Below are 21,494 nucleotides of genomic sequence, written 5' to 3' on the forward strand. Positions count from 1 at the left end.
TGCTGGTAAGATTAACTTCAGCATCTAAGGTTAAGCATCTTGTCTAACTTAGTCATACTTAATCATACTTCCTATGCTCACTTTAGAAATAGGTTCCTCTGGCAGGCAATTGATTTCACCAAAAAAATATGTGTCTTGGTTGCTGAGAGACACCCGCCCCCCAGTTTAGTTTAGACTATAAGTGTAACTTTTAAATAGCTAAAGTCCATTTTAGGTGAGATGAGTTCTTTCAGGTGCTCCAAGGAAATTAAGATAACAGTGAGACAGAAAAGCTATCAGGACTTTGCTTTTATTTGCAAAAGTGTCTGTTTCCAGAAAGTTAGGAAAAGTGACATTGTCAGTGCTCCTTTGCAAGCTCAATGGTTTTATGAGATCTCTGAGAACTCGTAAAAGAACTGTTCTCTTCAAGGACATCAGAAGATGCACAGAGGCAGTCAACTGCAAAGTCAAAAGAAATAACGCACAAAGGTGGTTTCTTGTTGTTTACGATTGATCAAAAACTGTAGGAGAGGGAGGAAGGTATTTAGTACTTTTCCTCCATTATTATCATATTGCTATCCAAGAAACATGAGTTTCAAAGCTGTGACTCTTTCAGTCTAGGAGGATAACACTGACCTATTGTGGCAGTCCATATTGTCTGTTCTGGATGGGTATTTCAAGTTCAGGCTACCGCACACACAGAAGGACATCGATGAGACTTCAAAAACTGTAGGTTAGAAAGATAAAAAAATAAATAATAGAGACAAAGCCAATGAAAACTGGATGAAATTCATACTGTACATCAGCAGGATGATCAGGGATGGCATGATGCCAAATATTCAGCTTAGGGTTGTGAAGCTGAAACTCACATACTTAGGAAATGCACTAGAGAATCTACAAATTTTCTTTACTAGTTGTGTGAATATTAATATTCACAATTAGAGATATACTTCATATCTTTGCTTGGTGGACACTGACACAGAAAGTTTCTGATATAAAAAGCTCTTCTTATCTCAAAATCCTTAAAAATATAAAAGACTCACAGGTTTCAAAGGATGCTTCTAAAAGGAAAATATATGTTCAGAATTACTTGCCTAGGCAATGTTTACTTACCTGTTTACTCAGCTCTACCCAGACAGAACATCTTCTGACAGACTCTAAGAAATAGTGGAAGTGAAGAGAAATCCAACATCTGCTAAGTATGACTCGAGACTTCTTTTAGTAGAGGTAGCTGACCAGTTTATTCTGAAATATTGATGATGAAGAGCTACCAGAATATTGAAATTCTGAATGTAAAGGTTCCAGAAAATATTTCACCTACAAAGAAGCAATATATCCACATGTTGGGTTTTTTTCTATTGTATCTGACTCTGAGGGTTTTTTTCTATTACAAAAAACTTGCTCTTGTTACTGCTCTAATCACACCTGCCTTCAGTATTAAGGGCTTCTTTTGCTGTTGCAAGTGTTCTTACCGTAAGAAAAAAGTACAGGAAGATCTGCCTGAAAACTGTGATTGAGTGTCACAAACTCAGAGCATCATACAAGAGTGGATGGTAGAAATTGTTAGTAAATTCATTTTTCTATACCTTAGAGACTGACTTTGAACATCCCTTACAAGATCTGAAGTGAAATCTGGCATATAGTTTTACACAAGTATGCAAAATTGTGCTTTGCAGTAATTTGGAACAGTCTACTCAAATCTGAGTATGAAGGTTTGATATAATATGTGAAAGCAGAGAAAAATCTTTAGTGATGCATGAAAGTTGTTAGTTTTGTACAGGAGCAATGAGAATTGTTCATATGAAATAATTGCATGGGTGAATAGAGTACCTACTTGGTAGTACGGACCTTGAGACTCATCAAGGACAACAGAAAGGTGTTTCTTGGGTGGCTTGCTATGAAGAATTTCTTTTAACTAATGCTCAAATGTAAGATAAACACACAGTTCTCATAATTTAAACTGAAAACTAACATAAATATATCCACAGTGACACAGGGATCAGCTGTTTATCCAGCTCTGTTCTGAGGTAGTTTATATTTGCAGGATGGGAAAAGGAATTAAAACTTGCTTGAGAGACTTAATACTGGAAATTTACAGGTTCATGTCTTTGGCTGTTTGGAAAAAAAAAGTTTTTTGCTTTATATGAAGGAGAAACAAAAGTAGAAAGAATTGTGAGTAAGGATTTGGAAAAAGAAGCGTGGGTGTTCACAAATTATCTCATTAGCAAATCAATTGATTATATAAAGCATGAGTGCTCAGGAATATTTTTGTAACCAATAATTGCCTCTTTCTTGCACAATTAGGGAGAAAGGGTCATTTTTAAGAGTATGGTAATTTTAGTGGGAACTGCGATAGTGCCACTAATTAAAGGAAAAAGGAAAAAGGAAAAAGAAAAAGAAAAAGGAAAAGAAAAAGGAAAAGGAAAAGGAAAAGAAAAAGAAAAAGAAAAAGAAAAAGAAAAAGAAAAAGAAAAAGAAAAAGAAAAAGAAAAAGAAAAAGAAAAAGAAAAAGAAAAAGAAAAAGAAAAAGAAAAAGAAAAAGAAAAAGAAAAAAAAATTTCTTTGCCCTGTATCCTTAAGACACTGATTCTCCAAAATCTTGTCATTTTAAATAGACTAGCACATTCCTCTTGCTACTCATGGAATTAATAAATAAACAGGGAAGTATTTACAATATGCACCACTACCAATAGTGATTCTTCTGAAACATTAGCATTTTTTATATTTGAGAAAAATAAGTAGATTTTTCACCTGAATAAGTTTTTAATAGGAATAAGCAAAGGTCCTTTTACTTTATAGCTTTCAATTGACCAGGCCATTTATTTTCTTTTCAGCTGCAGCCAAAATGGTTTATCCCACACTACATTTTGGATTATCTCCTTATTGTCCCGTTTCTCTCTTCTTTGTCATTTGAAGAAGCCTGTAACACTCTGATCACGAATTTGCTGACAACCACCATATCCCATCCCAGCTGCACTGGGACAAACTTCAAGCAGTTCTGTTTGAATTAGCATCAATAGATTCACATACTTATTCAGACTTCTGTAAACCTTTTAATAGTCTTCCCTCTTCTTTATCCCTCCCACACATACCTTCCATTTATTCTTCTCCAACTTTTTAATTTTATTTTTTATTTCAAATATAAAACTTACATCCTTCTTCAAGAAACCTTCTGTGAATTTAGTCTGCTTTGGCTTTTTGTACGGCATAAAAAAATAGGAAAGACCTATTAATACAGCTTAAAATCTGTGGGAGGAAGGACAAAAGGAGATTGCTGACTCCGTGGAATTTTCTCAGCTGAATACTGTGCAGTAGTGCTCTGAAGGATTAGGGTGAATAGCTGGTGAGTTTAAGGAAATGGTGCTGGGCAACTCTTTCTTATGACAACATCTGTCCTCTCCAGCAGGGAAAGGCAGGGAGTCACAGAATGTAACTTTGGGAATCCAGGGCAGGAGGATGGTTGCGGTAACACCTCTGTGTAGCCACACAGAGGAGGAAGATGCACCTCCGGAGTTCAGTTTAGGGCAGAAGACCTCTTATGTTACCTGAATTGCCTTCTGGAGGAGCTCATTGCTCTCTGCTGACCACAGAGGGAGACTCACCTTAGGTACAAAGGTTCCATGGCAAAAGACAGGCAGTGTGAATGCTCCTTAAGAGAACGTGTGGACTGCTTTCTATATCTATGTGTCCTGTGCTACAAGCACAGGTTATTTGTGGGTCTTGTGGATACCATGGCCTTCCTAGTTATTGACCCCCCTTTTTCATACTGATGCTGTTTTGCTGGGTAAACTGGGTATACCCTCTGTTGGGTTCAGTGGAGTTGTGCTAATTCACGTCAACTGTGGCACTAGCCCATGGAGCACTGGGAGTGCTTTTAGCTTTTCTGTGGGTGCTCCGAGAGTTCAGATATCTTTTTCTCAATCATTTGCAATGTTAGGACAAGGTTTGATCTGGTCATGGACTTGAAGGCACCTACATCTGTGCTGGCTAGTTGATATTAGCTATTTGTCAAAGTTTCTGTTGCTGCTGCAGGCAGCATGCCTTCACTTGTTCTTTTCAGAGATTCTCACTGCCTCTGTCACATTCCTGTTCATGCAGGAATAGGAATAGGAATAGGAATAGGAATAGGAATAGGAATAGGAATAGGAGAGTTTCCCCTAAATCCTCAAATCTTGAAACACCTCATCTCAAACTGGGGAAAGAAAGGAACACAAATTCATTGAGGATACTTTCTTACTTGCAAACTCTTACAGTTACCTCTGTGGCCTTGTTTTGAACTGTCAGAGATGACACGAAAAAGATATATAAGATTTTAAAAGCTATCTAGGATCATTAAGACATCCAGTACTCATTAAAATTAATGGTAGTTATGTCTCTATTACAGTCATTTCTGAAAATCACAACCATATGTACTTCTAAGGTTCATTACTCAGAACTGCTTTGTGCTGTGGTCTGAATAAACATTTCGTCCCTGTTTCTGTCCCCAATTACAGCCATAAATAATAGATGGATTGTTTTACTGCATACGTTATTTGTGTATCAACTGACAGGTTCCCAGATTCACAAATTACTTTTACATAACTTGAGACATCTGATTTATTCATACTTTTCTCAGAAATACCAGGCATATCTTTCTATTCACTGGAGGATCAGAGCTTGCTGGAGAATTTGTGTATGGCATATTTGCGTATCTACTGATCCCTTTGCATTCTACCTTAGCTAATAATATTTTATTTTATTTTATTTTATTTTATTTTATTTTATTTTATTTTATTCTATTCTATTCTATTCTATTCTATTCTATTCTCATTTTTTTTTTTTTTTTTGTGTTTGCATCCCTCCACCTGTTTGTCTCTTCATATTAACACAGTGGTTGATTTACATTTTAAAAGCAAGTTTTCTTTTGAAACCCTCTATAGGAACTGAAGAATTCTTTTTGTATTTCTGAGTTGCATTTTCTTTGCAGGCAGATAAATGGCAAATGTGGAGAGACTGGAAAACAGAAAAGGCAATGACTTTGATTTGTTTTGCAGTTTCAACATCCCCAGAAAGTGTTTTGATCTTTCTGTTCCAATAATAGGGTTCAGTGCCTTTCAGTAAACACATTGGTACCTTATGGGAAGGCATAACACTACACAACATTCAGACTTGCTCTTATTTCTGAGTGCTCCAGAGTGCTCTGCAAAAATACCATAGGTGTAACAACTACAATGTTTCCTATATATTTACTTATGCTTTCTATCACTTGACGTACAGGCTTTAAAAATAATCCACTTAGGGCCAAACTTGCAATTAGTATGCAAATAAAGACCACACAATCTGATTCTCAGAAATCACATCTATGATTAAGTGTGTTAGGGACAATGTGTAACAATCAGCATTAGCTTGTTATTACATTGCCCTTTCCCACTCCTCCACCCATACCTCTTCCATCCATGGTCACACATTGTCTCAGACTGTAAGCTCTTTGGGACAGCAAGAGTCTTTTAATGTAAGGGAAAGCATGCAGTATATGTGGGGTTAGGATTTGTGGTACTTGCTATCTCAGTAACAGTAACAAACTGTTCCTGGTGAAACTACAGATCATCAGGTTTGTTACTATTCCCAGAGATAATTCTGGCCCTCTATTTTCCTAGCACTTTGAATACTTTTCCTTCCTTAACTTTCTTGCCTAGTTTTATGGTTTATGGTCAATGAATAGCTTCTACTTTATTATTTTATTTAAATGCAATTTTAAATTATAGTCCTAAGTGGCTAACATTGATTTTTTTGGTTTTTCAGGTATTACAAATTGAAATGCATAAACATGAACTTGTCTTTCCTCTGTGTTGCAGTGGTTTCCTGAGATCTTGCAAACAGATCTGGATTCCGTTATGATTTTTTTTCTATTTCTATATTTAAGTGCTCCTGCCATCTTTTTACTTCTGTGGAAAACTGACACTATTTATAAACACCTTGCATTTTAGATAATTTAACTAAATTACTTATGTTACCTCAAATCCTATGCCTCCCTTTAGACCGGTAAAAGTGCTGGAATTTAATCTGTGTCCATGAAAATCAAAGACTCCAATTAACATCAGCCATGAATATCAAAGACTTCAGTTAAGACCAGTGACCTTTGCATCAGACTTGAAAAGCTACATGTGTTGCTGGCATGAATGGTCAAAGACTTTCTTCACTGTAGGGTATTGGCCTATAAAATCTGTATACCTCTGGGTTCTGGGTGAACTTCACACTCATTGTCAGCAGTTCATTTGGGGTAAATGCTGCAAACCCTGGAGCTCTGGACCACTGTAGATCATTCATATTTCTTTTCTGTATCCTGAAAAGACTCTTCTGGTCTTCCTGGTAATAAAATCTTTAGTATTTGTGCCTTTGGAGCTACTGTTTTCTATTATCTAGTCTCCTGTATTGACAAGTAGGATACAGAAGGGGTATAACAAGTATTGTATGTGTCATATTCCTATTGAGCATTACTGCAAAGGCTTCCACAATTGTGAAGTAGACGGAGCTGTAGAAACAGACCATTTTCACAGGATCATAGAGTAAGTCAGGGTGAAAGAGACCTCAGGAGGTTTCTAGTCCGACCTCCTGCTCAAAGCAAGGTCAGCTATGAGATCAGAGCAGGTTGCTCAGGGTAGGGCCTCATCTAGTCTGTTCTTGCAGACCTCTAAGCTGGAGACTGCAAAACCTCTCCAAGCAACCTGCTCAACTGGTAGACTGTCCTCATGGGAAAAAAGTTTCTCCTTATATTCAGTCTGAAACTCTCATTTCAACTTGTGCCCATTGTCACTCATCCTTCCAGCACACACAACAGGCTCTGTGAAGAGTCTGACTCTATCTTCCTGATGACTGCCTTGTAGGTACTAGGGCACTGCTGTAAGAAGTCTCCAAAGCCTTCTCTTCTCCAGGCTGAGTTGCTTAAAGAAGACTTCATGTACTTCCTCACACTGATCAGGTGGTCTGTAATGCACTCTCTCCAAGACATCACCCTCACTGGCCTCTCCTCTGATCTGACCCACAAGCTATCACTCAGCTAGTCCCATACAAGGGGTCCATAAGTCTGAGCTGCTCCTTCACACAGAGGGCAACCACTGCCCCATCCTTGTCTTCCCATCCTGTCTTTTCTGAAGAGCTTGTATCCATCTGTACTAGCACTGCAGTTAAGTGAGCTGTCCCATCTCATCCCACCCGTACCTCTGGTTGCTATACTGTGGGAGCTGTGCTCTTGCCTGCTGCTCGTATACACCCCTGCCCTGCCACCCCCCACCGCAGTGGGTGAAAGTGTGCTTGAGACTGCCTCATCAGCAGTCAGTTCTTTAAAATTTGCAGACAAAAGGTATAGGTGCTCCCTAATCAATATTGTCAATGGTATTAATAGTGATAGTGCTCTGGGAATACAGTCCAGCAGTGGCTTGTTGAAGTAAGCAGCAAGTGTATGGAACCAAACCTATTTTTACCTGTGACTGGTATTCAGTTTTCCAGAATCTAGAGGCCACTGTGCTAATCCCATGAGATGGATGATTCTTAAAATGTGTAAGTATTTCCATTTGTATGTGTCAGTACAATTGTGTCCTTAAAAAGACTATTCTTTAAGATTTATTTTCCACATTGAATAGGGTGTATTGATATAATTAAAGCCCAGCCAGTGTTTTCCTTAGTAGGCAATAGAGTTTTGGAATGTATATTTGTCAATAAGGCCATTAGACAGTGTTCTACTGTTTCACGGTGCTGGATATCACAGGGCATGCCAGTGGATAGTTCCAGCTGTAACAGATGCTCCGTTACCTCCAGAATCAGACAGAAAAGATGCTGAAGTTTTATAATCCCTGTTATGTATCTTTTAGCTACAGGGAATGAGAATACTTCTTCTGGCCAAGAAATAAAAGTTTGTCCTTATTGCTGGTTTATTATAGCTATTTGAAAAAACAGGTAGTACTTTTGGATTTTAAAATTCATTGCCTATAATATTATACTTTATATTAAAGAGAGAGAAGCCTTAAAATCATGTAGGAGCAGAAAATTATACTGAACAGACAATAATTGAATTATACCCTCAGCACTATTAAGGTATTTTAGTGCAAACCACATTCATTAATTAGAAACTATATACCACTTGTCTGAATTTTACTGACATTTATTTAAGCTTGCATTTGTCTTGAACTGCAGAAATGAGGGGTGTGATATTATGTCCAGAAAAAAGCAAAATTTCTGCTTCTAATTTGCTTACAGATTTCAGAGAAAGAAAAACTTTTAAAGGCTAAGATCTACATTGCTCACCTGCCCCTCTGTAAATTCAACATCAGTGAAATTAGTACATATATACCCCTGTGCAACTGAGAAGAGTAAGACCCTTCAATGAACAATAAGCAGTTTATCACAGTCTGATTAAGACATAGCGTTAGTGCCTAGAAGGGCGTACCAAAAGTGATGCTACCCCTCCATCTCTCTAGGTGTCATGTTTCAAATAGGCCACCATCTGGACTTTCAAACAATAAGGGAGAGATGTAGCTTAAGGAATACTGACAACATGATCTTCTTAACAACACCTTTTCAAGGGACATTATATACATCTTATTGGCCTTTGCTCATTTGTTTAATGAGTTCAGTTTTCCACTTTATTTTAAGCAAAAATGCATCTGACAGGCTGTGTGCAGGTGGTGATAAGTGAACAGATACTTGAATGTGGACTAGGACAAGTCACAAAACAATGTTAGCTAGAACGCTTTTTAAGTACAGCTGTGAGGAAGGGATTGTGCATGTGCTATACAGAGAGAAGACTAGCTTGGGAAGCATTTTGACTCAGATATACAACACTGAAACACAACTGCTTTGCTATTTCATTGATTTACATTTAATGCTGGCAATAATTTGTTTCGAGACTACAGTTTCTGATCAGGACCAGAATTCCTACTCAAACTTTTGGTTCCTACAAACTACTACATCCCCAAAACTACTACATCCCCTTGGTGGGACTAGTAACCCTTCACTCAGAGGTGATAATATATTTTTGACTGTTCCTTTTCAGTGGGATAGAATAATGGATTTTTTGCTGTTTGTTGGCTTGGTTTTTTTCTTTGCAAGGTGTAAGAAATGGTTAGTTCAATGTGGGGGGAAAAAAAACCCAAAACCTGAATGTCTCATTTCATGTAGCTTTTAGGTCCTGATGGAAGTGAAATCAGAGAGGATTTTATATCAACCAGTGTAGGGAGTGTAGCTGATGGTAGATAAAGGGTTCAACCACAACCTCCTGTGAGTTTAGGTAGTCAGCTGAAATGACATCTCTCCCTCACCTTCAGTTGCCTAGATGCTGGCACGCAATTTTTCAGTTTCTTCACTTTGCAACTTTTTCCTAAAAAAACAGCTTCACACCAAGGAAAGCATACAAATGATTGGCAACAGTCTCTCAATTTTGTTCTGGCAAATACCCTATTTAGAAGTTATGATACTCCCCTGAACAGCACTTGGGTCCAGAGGGAGCAGGAAGCATTAGCGTGATGCTGGTGCTGAGTGCTAACACCTGGCAGAGACTGTCCGGGCAGGAACAGTAGGACAAGAAGTAGCCTTTTGAAGCCGCTTGTGATGATGGAGTAACACCACAAACAAGCAGCGCATGTTAGAGTCAGATTTTGGCAGAAATTCATGAATCACAGTGAAATTATTTTTTGTGGCTGCACTGTCTTTGATCAACAGATTGTGGTAAACTGCTTGTTCGTTGCAGGGTCTTATTCTTCTCAGTTGCACAAGGGTATATACATACCAGTTTCTCTGATTTTGAATTTACACAACATTATTGTGCAGCTCTGTGGTGTTATAACACAATGTTTCCCCCCCCCCTATTTGCTAACATATGTAAATGGGAATAACCTGGATTATTTTTGAATCTATACTTGTAATGCCTAGCAAAACAGGTTTGTGGGCATCAATAGGTCTTTACTCTCCTTGGAACACCTTCCTTATTTCTATTATTTCTATTACCTCTGTAGCCCAGAAACTGTACTTAACCAACATTCATCAGTTCTTGTATATTTTAGTAGATAAGTGGATTTTACATTGGTGAGGTAGATATAAATGTTCAGGAAAGAGATTATGGTGTTAGGAAGAGCTAATAGCGGCCACTAAATTTTAGGAATTCATACTTTGAGTATTAAAAAAAGTGCAAGTAAGATTTATGTCAGTAAGTCAATTCAGTAAGCCATACATTGAATTCAATCTTTTAAGTAGCTTTGCACTAGTCTGTAGCTCTTTTACAAAAATCAGAAACATTTTATTGCTTTTCAGGCAGTAGTGAAGTTACAATCACAGTGAGATACAAATTGATTTTCTTTTTTATATGGTGATGCTTTTATCTGTTCTTCAGAAACATGGCCAGATAGTAGTATAACTTTTCAAATAACATTAAAGAAAAGCATTTAATTAAAAACACACCATAAACATTAATGTAAACCAAGATTTTAAAAATGCAGCTTTCTCACTGGCTGTTTAAGGTATGAAAATGGGGATTACCCTACCACAGGAGTATAGCTTGGGGGTGAGAATGGTCTTTCATTATAATAGTTTCTTAAAATACTTCAATATGAAGTAATCTAATTGCTAGTGTGCTATTTTATGAATACTTTATAAGCTGAAAATATTTCTATGTGTATTTTAACCCTGAACTTTCATATTAGATAAACAAAAAATGACATAAATTTAGGTCTTCCTCCTCATTTTGCTTGACAAAAAATATTTTAATTAAAAAGTATTTTAATAATTCATTTTAGTTTTTACAGTCAACCATGAGTTTATCTTTGCCTGTTAGTCATTTAGGTCTTGATCTTGCACCATGGTCTGTGAAACTTTTCACATACCTGAAATAAAATTATGCTGAGCTATTTGTAGTATCAAGGCTGTAAGAAATGATTTCCTATAGATGCACAGGGATCTGTCCAAGTGTCTTTCACTTTAATCATATATGTTAATCCTCTATGTATTAATGAAAGAAGAGACTTTTTATCACAGACCAATGGCTGTTCTCCTTAATATCTCATAATAAAAAGGAGCTTATAACAAAACAGTTGTGTCTTATTGACAGTATGATTTGAATTTCCCAGAATTGCTGTTAAATGTATTATGTTCTGAAAGAAAAACTTTGAGTAACATTAAGTCATTTTATTGTGAAATCAGTGAGCCCAGTTTAGTGATACTTTTTAGATAGGTCTATTATGCTCTGTTTTGATTAAGACTGTGTAGAAATTTTTCATATCTTCCTAGGTGTTTGTTGCAGAAGATATGTAATAAAGGCATAAAACAAAACTACCTTCTGTTCTTGGAAGGGGATATTCTTACTGATACTATCATGAAAACTTTTTTAGGTAGTTACTGAGAAACAAGTTTTCCATTTTTCTGATACTAATATGATCTTGCAAGAAAAATGTCCCAGTTTACAACTTCCGAATGTAGAATTTGCTATGTACTCTAGAATCCCACTGAGCAAGTACTTGAATGGATTGGGCACGGAAGCTGAAGGACTTGCAAGAAAACAACTGCTGACCAGTAGAAGCAAGGGGTTTTCTAACTTCCAGGTACTGGAAATGGTTCTTAGGAAACATAAGCTTCTGTTGAATGAAGAAAGGAAAGTAGGTCCTGGAAAGGGAAAAATCTTGGGAAAGAGGTTTTGAAGAGGTAGAAAAAAAAATTCAACAATGAACTGTTTATTAAAGTTCTGTTGCTATAAAGCATGGTTGTATGTCCCTGTCTCATACACACAATAAATAAGACTTGCTTTTACTTGGCAGAAAATACTTTGCACAGCTGTTATAAATCACATATGGAGGTCCTGACTGTTACATCAGACGCTGTAGGTATAAGCATTCGCCTTAGATATAAGAAGAGAACTGGAGAGCTGAAGGGCTCTCAGGTTACCTGATGCTCAGTCTGGATCCTAGTTCTGTTTCAGCACAGTATAAATGATGCTATCTCTGATAGATGTATTTCTGGAGATTCCAGAGGTCTTTAAGAATGGGATAGACAATCTTTTCCAGTGTTTCACCATAAGCTGCCTGTCAAAGTGGAATTCCACAGAGCTCTGGAAACAATAAAATGGATCCATGTGAAAAGTTGAAGCTTGGTCTGATCTTAAATGTATGGCATCAAATTCAATTATCAAACACTTGTCTTTATGCCAGATGGATTATAGAAGACATGATAGAATTTCAGTATAGAAAAAAACATTTCTATTGTGCCATCATACCATCTGGATTTGATTTACAAATCACACTTAGCATTTCAATGTCTCTGATCTCGTTGAACATTACATATGATACACTTTGGTGAAACTCCTATTTACTGATCCTGCCAAAGCGACATCAGCAGGATATGGATTATTCATGTGAGTGAATTTGCTTGTGAATTTGCATACAGTTTGTGAAAGATTGGGATTCTATCACACCTTTTTAAAGTAGCTCTGAGCCTTTTAGAGCAAGGGATTCCATTGTATTATTCGTTACTTCAAAATGACATTAAAAGACATCCTTTTCCTTCAACCCAGTAGCTGAACATTTCCTTTTGAGCCTAGACACGTGCTAACAAAGAGCTGGCAGTAACTGCTGCTGTGGTGCCATACAATTTCTCCCAACAGTGGTAACATAAGAATAAAATTAGTTTTGAAATCCCCTTCCACTCTCTCAAAAGAGAGATTTGCTCTTTTCTCTTAAATTGATTTCTAGTTGAGATTAGAATATTGTATTAGATCCACCACCAAAACACAACACTATTTCTTTCAAACTATGATTGGAATGTATAAACATCACAAGACAAATTCTGCTGTGAATTGAAGAATGACAGATGCACATTAAGGAAAATTATGCTTTTTTATATATAGATTTTTTGTCTCTCAATTTTAAGTGTAATTATATTACGCTTCATACTTACTGGCTTTAGAGCTGTATAATTGAGAAAGTTATTGTTAAATATGAGTGCAAAAACCAACGTATGCAATATTTTGCAAGACTTCTTCCTATTCCTATCTGGAGAAATCTAACCACAAGAAATGTGCTGTGGCTGAAGTGAAGGTAAGTATTGAAATACCTCTGAGCCAAGCTTGAGATAACAAAAAGATGGGGTAATGGCTTCCAGCTTAGCAAGAGGTGGGCTTTCACAGCACTCAGCAGGAGCTGGAAACCAGGAAGGGCTGCATTTTGAAGAGTCTATTTGACTCTGTGAGAGTCCAAGACTCCTGCTGAGTTTTGAACTGTATTACTGCCTCCCTGAGCTCTTACGGCTCCTGCTGAATTCAGAACGAACTGGGAATTGCTGTGTGGGAGCCATTCGCTTTAAAGAGGAAAGAGACTGAACTTACCATGTTCCTGCAGGGAGGGATTCCGAGTATTCAACTTCTGAAAAAGTTAAGGGGTGAATGCCCATTTTTTAAAAGTGTGTGGGGAATAGCGGGCGGGGGGGGGGGGGGGGGGGCAGGAATAGCAAGTCTTCTCACTTCTCTCCATTAGGAACACAGGCTGCAAACACATTTAACAGAAATCCTTGTGTGCAGAACTGAATGTAGCCTTGATGTTAATGCCCAAACTGCACAGTATCATGAGCAGTCTCATTGTGTGACTATCAGTTACCAGCAATGCTAAAATAGAGACTAAGTCACACTAATACAGCCTCCTCGTAATCTTTCAGTCCTGCAGCAAGTCTGTGCCTGGAACAAGTAGATATTTTCACTTTATTTAAAAAAAACATGGCTTCTTCAATTTATCTTAGAACATTTAAGAAAGTTTTTAAATGAATCAGAATGCATTACTCTTGATATGGAATGAAAGTGTCTAAATGTATGTTTTATACCTGTTTAGTCAAAAAATGATTTAAGGTTAAACCACTTGAACCCAGATGAAGTCAGACTCATATTAAAAAGCTGGATGACTCTACAGCTGTCCCTGCCAATGGTTTTCTCTAATTTGTCAGAACTGAATGAGATAAGAGAGGAGACAGACGTGCCAGTGGACAAGATCTGGCTGGTGACTCTTGTGTGCATTTCTCAAATTAAAGCACAGCAATCCAGTATCCCAGCTCATTTAACTCAGAATAGTATATCCTGGCAGTTGCTGATGTGATTGCCTCTGAGGCCAAATAATCCTCGCTCATCTGACATACTCCTGCTTTCAGGCATTCTGCCTTTTGCTCAGAATCTCCTCTTATTACTCTGCCAACAGTGTGGTGGAATCTAGCTTGGCAAAGGTGATTGTAGAAAAGACGGCTAAGCTTCCTAGGGAGAGCACATCCTCAATGCATCTTCTTCACTTGGTGAATGGAGCCCAACATACTTTTGACATAGTACTATAACATTTCCTGAAGAAGGCTCCCAAGGACACAGAGCTCCGGGCTTTCTGCAGTGCAGTTAAAAATGCTAGACCAAGATTATTGGTTTTTTCTTATTTCTTAGTTCCTTAGAAATAAAGTAAATATTTGTCACACACATCCTCATACAGTTTAAAATCCAAGGGCCAAAATCAGATTCCAGTAAGATCAGTGGGAGAACTAATAACCATGTTATGTAAATGAGTAAGAATATGGCCGTGAGGGTCTGTGGAAGATAATGTGAGTTCTGCCATGGATTCCAGTAGACTTGAGTGTAGCTTGGTGTGATCTCTGCAGCTTTAGAGAATTAGTCACAATTCAGGAGAGGATTCAGAAGAACTATCACACCAAAGACAACTTATCTCTGAACGTCAGTGGTAAGACACTGCAAAACTGCACAAATTTTCTTCCCAAGTTGAGAGAAAAAATACTTTCTTCTGGACAAATCTCACCTATGAAATTTCTGTTTATCATCTGCTGACTCTGTAGGTAATATTTTGTTGTAAAAATTTGATCTGAAAGGTGCTGCCTGCAGTATGCCAGAAACCTTAGCTGTTAATATGGAAGTTTAGGATATGCAGTATTTCCAGAGGTCATTTGGACACAATAGATTTGGACCCAAGAACTCAATAGGGCACATCTTAAGTCTTATGCTTTACAATTTATGAGCATAGATTCTATGACGAGAAAGAGATGAGTTTTCCTGCTTATAACTGTACTAGTGGTCACTGAAGACAGATGAAAACCTGAATGAACTTAGTGAAGCAAAAGAGTGCTAACATGCCAACATGTCATTAAGGTGAGACATTTCTAAGTAAAAGAGGCAGTGTCAACTAAACATCTTGTCTCCAATATTGACTTTCTTGACCTTTCCTTCCTTTGCTGGCTTATACGAGCTTTGAAATAACTGCTACTAGTGATTTTATCCTATTTCTGTAGTTTCAGCTAGAAACATGTCTCAGTTGCAGTATGTCTGGAAAAACTCTGAAACTGAAGGAGTTTACCAGCCAAACCTAATGTTGTTTCCAAATACTTCTTGCATTAGATGAACACTTGAATTGAGATGCCTATAAATCTGAACACACATTTTTCCACCTCTACTTTACCACTGATCTGAAAAATGTATATTTACATAAGTGTACACAAAAAGAAAAAGATGAGCTTTATTAATATGCTGTTTTTCATTTTTACACTGTCATTGGAAAATTGAAAAGGAATAAAGAGAGTCTGGGGAAGGGCAAGGATTTACAGAACATTTCGGCCTTAGTGCAAGAGGTCAAAACCCCTTCTGGTTGGTATACATTAATAGCTGTTATTCTCTGATCATAATAGTGTGATTTATATACAATCTAATTTGTAATATTATTCCATTTCTGACTGGCCAAAATACTTTAAGAAAAAAAAAGTAACTTCCTGTCATTTATATTATGAGACAGATTTTCATTTCATGAGGAAAAGGCTGAGGTACTTAATGCCTTCTTTGCCTCAGTCTTTAATAGCAGGGCCAATTGTTCTCTGGGTACCCAGCCCCTGGAGTTGGAAGATAGGGATGGGGACCAGAGTGGAGCCCCCATAATCCAGGGGGAAATGGTGAGTGACCTGCTGCACCACTTAGACACTCACAAGTCTATGGGGCCTGATGACATCCACCCGAGAGTGCTGAAGGAGCTGGCAGAAGAGCTCACCAAGCCCCTTTCCATCATTTACCAGCAGTCCTGGCTAACTGGGGAGGTCCCTGCTGACTGGAGATTAGCTAATGTGACGCCCATCTTCAAGAAGGGCCGGAAGGAGGACCCGGGGAACTACAGGCCTGTCAGCCTGACCTCGGTGCTGGGGAAGCTGATGGAGCAGATCATCCTGAGTGCTATCACACAGCATGCAGAGGATAACCAAGGGATAAAGCCCAGCCAAGCATGGGTTCAGGAAAGGCAGGTCCTGCTTGACCAACCTGATCTCCGTCTACGACAAGGTGACCCGCCTAGTAGATGAGGGAAAGGCTGTGGATGTTGTCTATCTGGACTTCAGTAAAGCCTTTGACATGGTTTCCTACAGCATTCTCCTGGAGAAACTGGCTGCTCATGGCTTGGACGGGTGTACTCTTCGCTGGGTAAAGAACTGGCTGGATGGCGGCCGGTCACAAGTGGTGTTCCCCAGGGCTCGGTGTTGGGGCCAGTTCTGTTTAATATCTTTATCAATGATCTGGACAAAGGGATCGAGTGCACCCTCAGGAAGTTTGCAGATGACACCAAGTTGTGTGGGAGTGTTGATCTGCTTGAGGGTAGGAAGGTTCTGCAGAGGGACCTGGACAGGCTGGATCGATGGGCCGAGGTCAATTGTATGAGGTTTAACAAGGCCAAGTGCAAGGTCCTGCACTTGGGCCACAGCAACCCCATGCAACGCTACAGGCTTGGGGAAGAGTGGCTGGAAAGCTGCCAGGCAGAGAAGGACCTGGGAGTGTTTGTTGACAGCCGCCTGAATATGAGCCAGCAGTGTGCCCAGGTGGCCAAGAAAGCCAATGGCATCCTGGCTTGTATCAGAAATAGTGTGGCCAGCAGGACTAGGGAAGTGATTATCCCCCTGTACTCGGCACTGGTGAGGCCGCACCTGGAATACTGTGTTCAGTTTTGGGCCCCCCACTACAAGAGAGACGTTGAGGTGCTGGAGCGTGTCCAGAGAAGGGCAACGAAGCTGGTGAAGGGTCTAGAGCAGAAGTCTGATGAGGAGGGGCTGAGGGAACTGGGGTTGTTTAGCCTGGAGAAAAGGAGGCTGAGGGGAGACCTCATCGCTCTCTACAACTACCTGAAAGGAGGTTGTAGAGAGGTGGGGGTTGGTCTCTTCTCCCAGGTAACAAGTGATAGGATGAGAGGAAATGGCCTCAAGTTGTGCCAGGGGAGGTTTAGACTGGATATTAGGAAATTTTACTTCACTGAAAGGGTTCTCAAGCATTGGAAGAGGCTGCCCAGGGAAGTGGTTGAGTTGCCATCCCTGGAGGTATTTAAAAGACATTTGGATGAGGTGCTTAGGGACATGGTTTAGTGCTGGTCTTGGCAGTGTTAGGTTTATGGTTGGACTTGATGATCTTAAAGGTCTTTTCCAACCTATACGATTCTGTGATTCTGTGATTCTCAGAAAAATGATTCAACAGGCACTGAAAAAGTCTGATTTTTCTCACTCATGCAGATGACCTTTTGAAATCAATCATAGAGCAGGTTATGACAGAGGATTTTCTACAATTCAGTTTTCTTGCTGTACTCCTCTGTGGACAGAAAATAGCTTTTCTGTATAGGTCTACTTGATTTGTGCTAAATAATGCCTTTTTTTTATTGTTGAAAGATATGATAGGAAATCCATTTACATATAGAAATTTTAAAAACCTCTTTGTATTTCCTGAGGGAATCTTCACTGCTCAGTTCAGCCTCTAGCTGCATAACCACTGCATTTCCTATCTACAGATTTTTGCTTTCATGCACCTCTAAGAGTCAATATTTCAAAAATGTTTTTGTCTTCTTAATTGCCTTGAAAAAAATCTTATCTTTTTTCCTGGTAAAATATGTGGAGCTTGTTGCTTACAGAAAATTTCTGCAATTAATTTTTTGAGAAAGTTATGTTATATTCTAGGTATTAAAAAAAAAGGGAGGGTGAAAATAAAGTAGTAAAAGATGCTGCCATGTGAGTGTATATTTATTAAGAATGGACACATTTTATACATGTGTGTTTACAAATATTTAGCGGGGGATGGGGGAGAAAGAAGTTATGTTTGTATTGCTTGAAAAAATACAGTATTAACTTCTCTCCCTCTGGCATTAACAACAACTCTAGGCAAAATTACATCTTAAATTTTCTTGAGATGCTTTTACTGTCTGTTGATAGACAAAAGGCCTAACTGCAAAGCAATAATTTATCTGTTTTAATTTTTTTTTTTTTTTTTATAAATGGGATTTTACGGATAGTGAAAAAGAAACAGGCAGCATTCAAGACCTCATAGCTTGCAAAAAACATGCAGATTAGTGCTATCAAAATTTCAGGCAAGAATTGAAAAACAAATGTGTTAATCAGTCCCCTTACCTACACACTATAAATTGCATCAATGCCTGTGTTTTGCCATATCTTTCTTATATTTAAGACTATAATAGAAGTGTTTTTGTGGCACAGAACATTTTTCAGTCATTCCTGAGGACAGACTGTTGTTTTTGAACAGTGACATAGTCTGATTGCCCCATACCCAGGTAAAATGCAAACCAGCAGTGGCTGGTTGGCATGCATTGGCAAACCACAAATACTCACCCTTACTTCTCTCTACCTTCCTACCCAGCCCTTGAGTTCTCCAGCCTGTAATCTGATGCAGTTACCATGTCTTTAGATCTCAGTCCCACAAAGACTGTGCCTATGTGGAGCTTCACACTGCATTTATGGAGAATTTATGTAAAAGTTCTGTTAAAAATTCTGTGCTGTCTTAATGTCTCAGTGCTAAGTTTACAAATCCTTGAGAAAATTCAGGGGACAAAAGATATGGTCTTCCCAATAATTCGCATGTGGAATAAATCCTTTCAGGATTTGTTTTACAAATCTTAGAGAAATGGCATGTTATTCCAAAACATTGTATTTCAGATTAGTAGATATTTTTTTTTTTTAAATTTCCAAAATGGAATAATATTTAAGCAGTAGTACATTTCTGTGAGTACAATGGGCTCTGGATATAGCAAAACAGTTTGTAGGGAAAGATGAGACTGTTTGGTATTAAAAAGGATGTATGCTAGAAAACTTTTCTTTTTTTCTGTATGTAACAGGTGGTTTGGCTACCTCTGCAAGTAGATGTAACCTCCACTTACAAAACTTTTTTCTTGTCTAATGCTGAGACTATTAAAGCCTTATTCAGCTCATTGAAATGAGCAAAGTAACCAGAAGGCTAAACTGGTCTCACTCAGCTTAATATTTCTTGTTTTAGAAGTTCAGGCTGATGCCTTTCATGGCTGCTTCAACCGTCAAGATTGGCACAATGAGGCTCATTGTGCTCTCTCATTATGTGGGTGGTCTCTGAGCTACACAAAGCCAAAATTGTGATAAGCACTGAATTCAGTACTGGAAAGCAGCCGGGGAACACACCAGTATCAAGATGGTTACATATATTTTATCCTGCTTTTAAATGGTAAGTTGACCCAGTTAGGGATTTTAGGGTATTTCTAATGTAGCCACAAAGGATGATAGTCAAGAATACTACCTGGATAAGTAAAATAAAATATCCTCCAGGGGATGCATATGATTAACACAGACTTGCACTTTGACTATGGCTGTACCATTTTCATTTTTGCTTTTGGCAATTTTAAGGGATTCTGTTTTATTCACAAGAATATCACAGAATCATAGGATAATTCAGGGTGAAAGTGACCTCAGGAGGTCTCTAGTCCAGCTTCCTGCTCAAAGCAGGATTAGCTATGAGATCAGACTGGGTGGCTCAGGGCTTTGTCCAGTCTCATTTTGAAAACTTCCAAGGATGGAGACTGCACAGACGCTCTGAGCAACCTGCTCCACTGCTGGACTGTCAACATGGAGAAAATGTTTCTCCTTATCTCCTGTCAGAAACTCTCCTATGACAATTTATGCTTGCCACCATGCACCGCTGTGAAGGGTCTGGCTCCGTCTTCCTTATAACCTCCTTGTACGTACTGGGGGGCTGCTGTTTGGTCCCACCCAGAGCTATCTCTTCTCCAGGCTGAACACGGCCAAGTCCCTCAGCCTCTTCTCACAGGGCAAGTACTCCAGGATCTGACCATCCTGGGGGCCCTGTACTGAACTCTCTCCTGTTTATCACTGTTCTTCTTGTACTATGGGGCCCAAACTGGCTGTGGTATTATAGACATGGTCTTGAACTACTGGCCATGCTTCTGTTAGTACAGCCCAGAATGCTGTTGGCCGTCCCTGCTGCCAGGGCTCACTGCTGGCTCATGCTCAGCTCTCTGCCCAGCAGGACCCCCAGGCCCTCTTCAGCAGAGCTGCTCACCGGGCAGGCAGGCCCCAGTCTGTATTGTTGCCAGCAGCTCTTCCTTCCCAGGTGCATGACTTGGCATTTGTCATTGCTGAATTTCATATGGTTCCTGTTGCCCCGTTCCTCCAGCCTCTCCAGGGCTGTCCGGGTGGCAGCCCTGCCCTCAAGAGTATCATCACCTGCGTGCCCCAGACTGTTGTTCTCTGCCAGCCTGATCAGAGTGCACTCCAGTACCCATTGCCCACTCCATTGCTAGGTCACTGATGACATTAAATAGGACAGGTCCCAGGATGGACCCCTGAAGAATTCCAGTTGTTACTCAGCTCTGGGTAGAGTATGACCCATGTGCTACTCTGAGATAACCAAGAAACTTTGTATTTTACTGTTATAAAAAGTGGAACAAAACTGAAGTCTCTTAGTGAAAGAGACGAGTGATCAGGGGTTAGAGTAATAAAGGGCAGGCAAACTGAAAAAAGCTGTTGATAAGGGAAAAATATAGGAAATGTAATGTCAAAATAAAAGACTATTTGGCATCAGTATAAAACCTTTGCTAGAGAACAGCTCACCTCTGTCAGTCTGCCCACGCTGAAAAAATAAAAGTGAAGGTGCAATACATGGTAAGTGCTTTGATAAAAGGCAGCAGGCCAACAATTATGCTTGATTATGAAAGTGAGTATTTAAAAATGTCTTTAAAAATATTGAAGTTTTATGGTAGAGATGGAAAAAGTTCTGCCCATACTGTATGATTCAGGGTCTATAAGAGAATGCATCTTAACTAAACAGATGAATTTCCAGAACTGGACTCATGTATCTATTTGTCATTTAAATGTCAGTTTCATACACTCACTCAAGTGCAGTGGATAAAATAGTTATTTGTTTGGTTTTACTTTTCAAGATTGGTGACTCAAATATACATAATTCCATACTTTGATAGACATAATTTTTTGATAGAAATCATTCCAATATCTTTTTCTGTCAAGAGTCTTCCTGAGCCTCCAGTGTAATTCAATTTCCCATTTATTTTTCTGATGCAAAAACTAGGAGATGTGTACTGTTAGGGCTGCAGGCAGGTGACTAAGCCACTGACTAGTCTAAGGTTAAGCTAACTGAACAGGACATAAGATACAATGAGGAATGACATGAGAAATTGCCAGACATGACAGATAACCATGCAAGAAACTGACAGAAGTTA

The sequence above is a fragment of the Mycteria americana genome, chromosome 3 (assembly GCF_035582795.1).
Source record: "Mycteria americana isolate JAX WOST 10 ecotype Jacksonville Zoo and Gardens chromosome 3, USCA_MyAme_1.0, whole genome shotgun sequence".
In the NCBI taxonomy this organism is placed as follows: Eukaryota; Metazoa; Chordata; class Aves; order Ciconiiformes; family Ciconiidae; genus Mycteria; species Mycteria americana.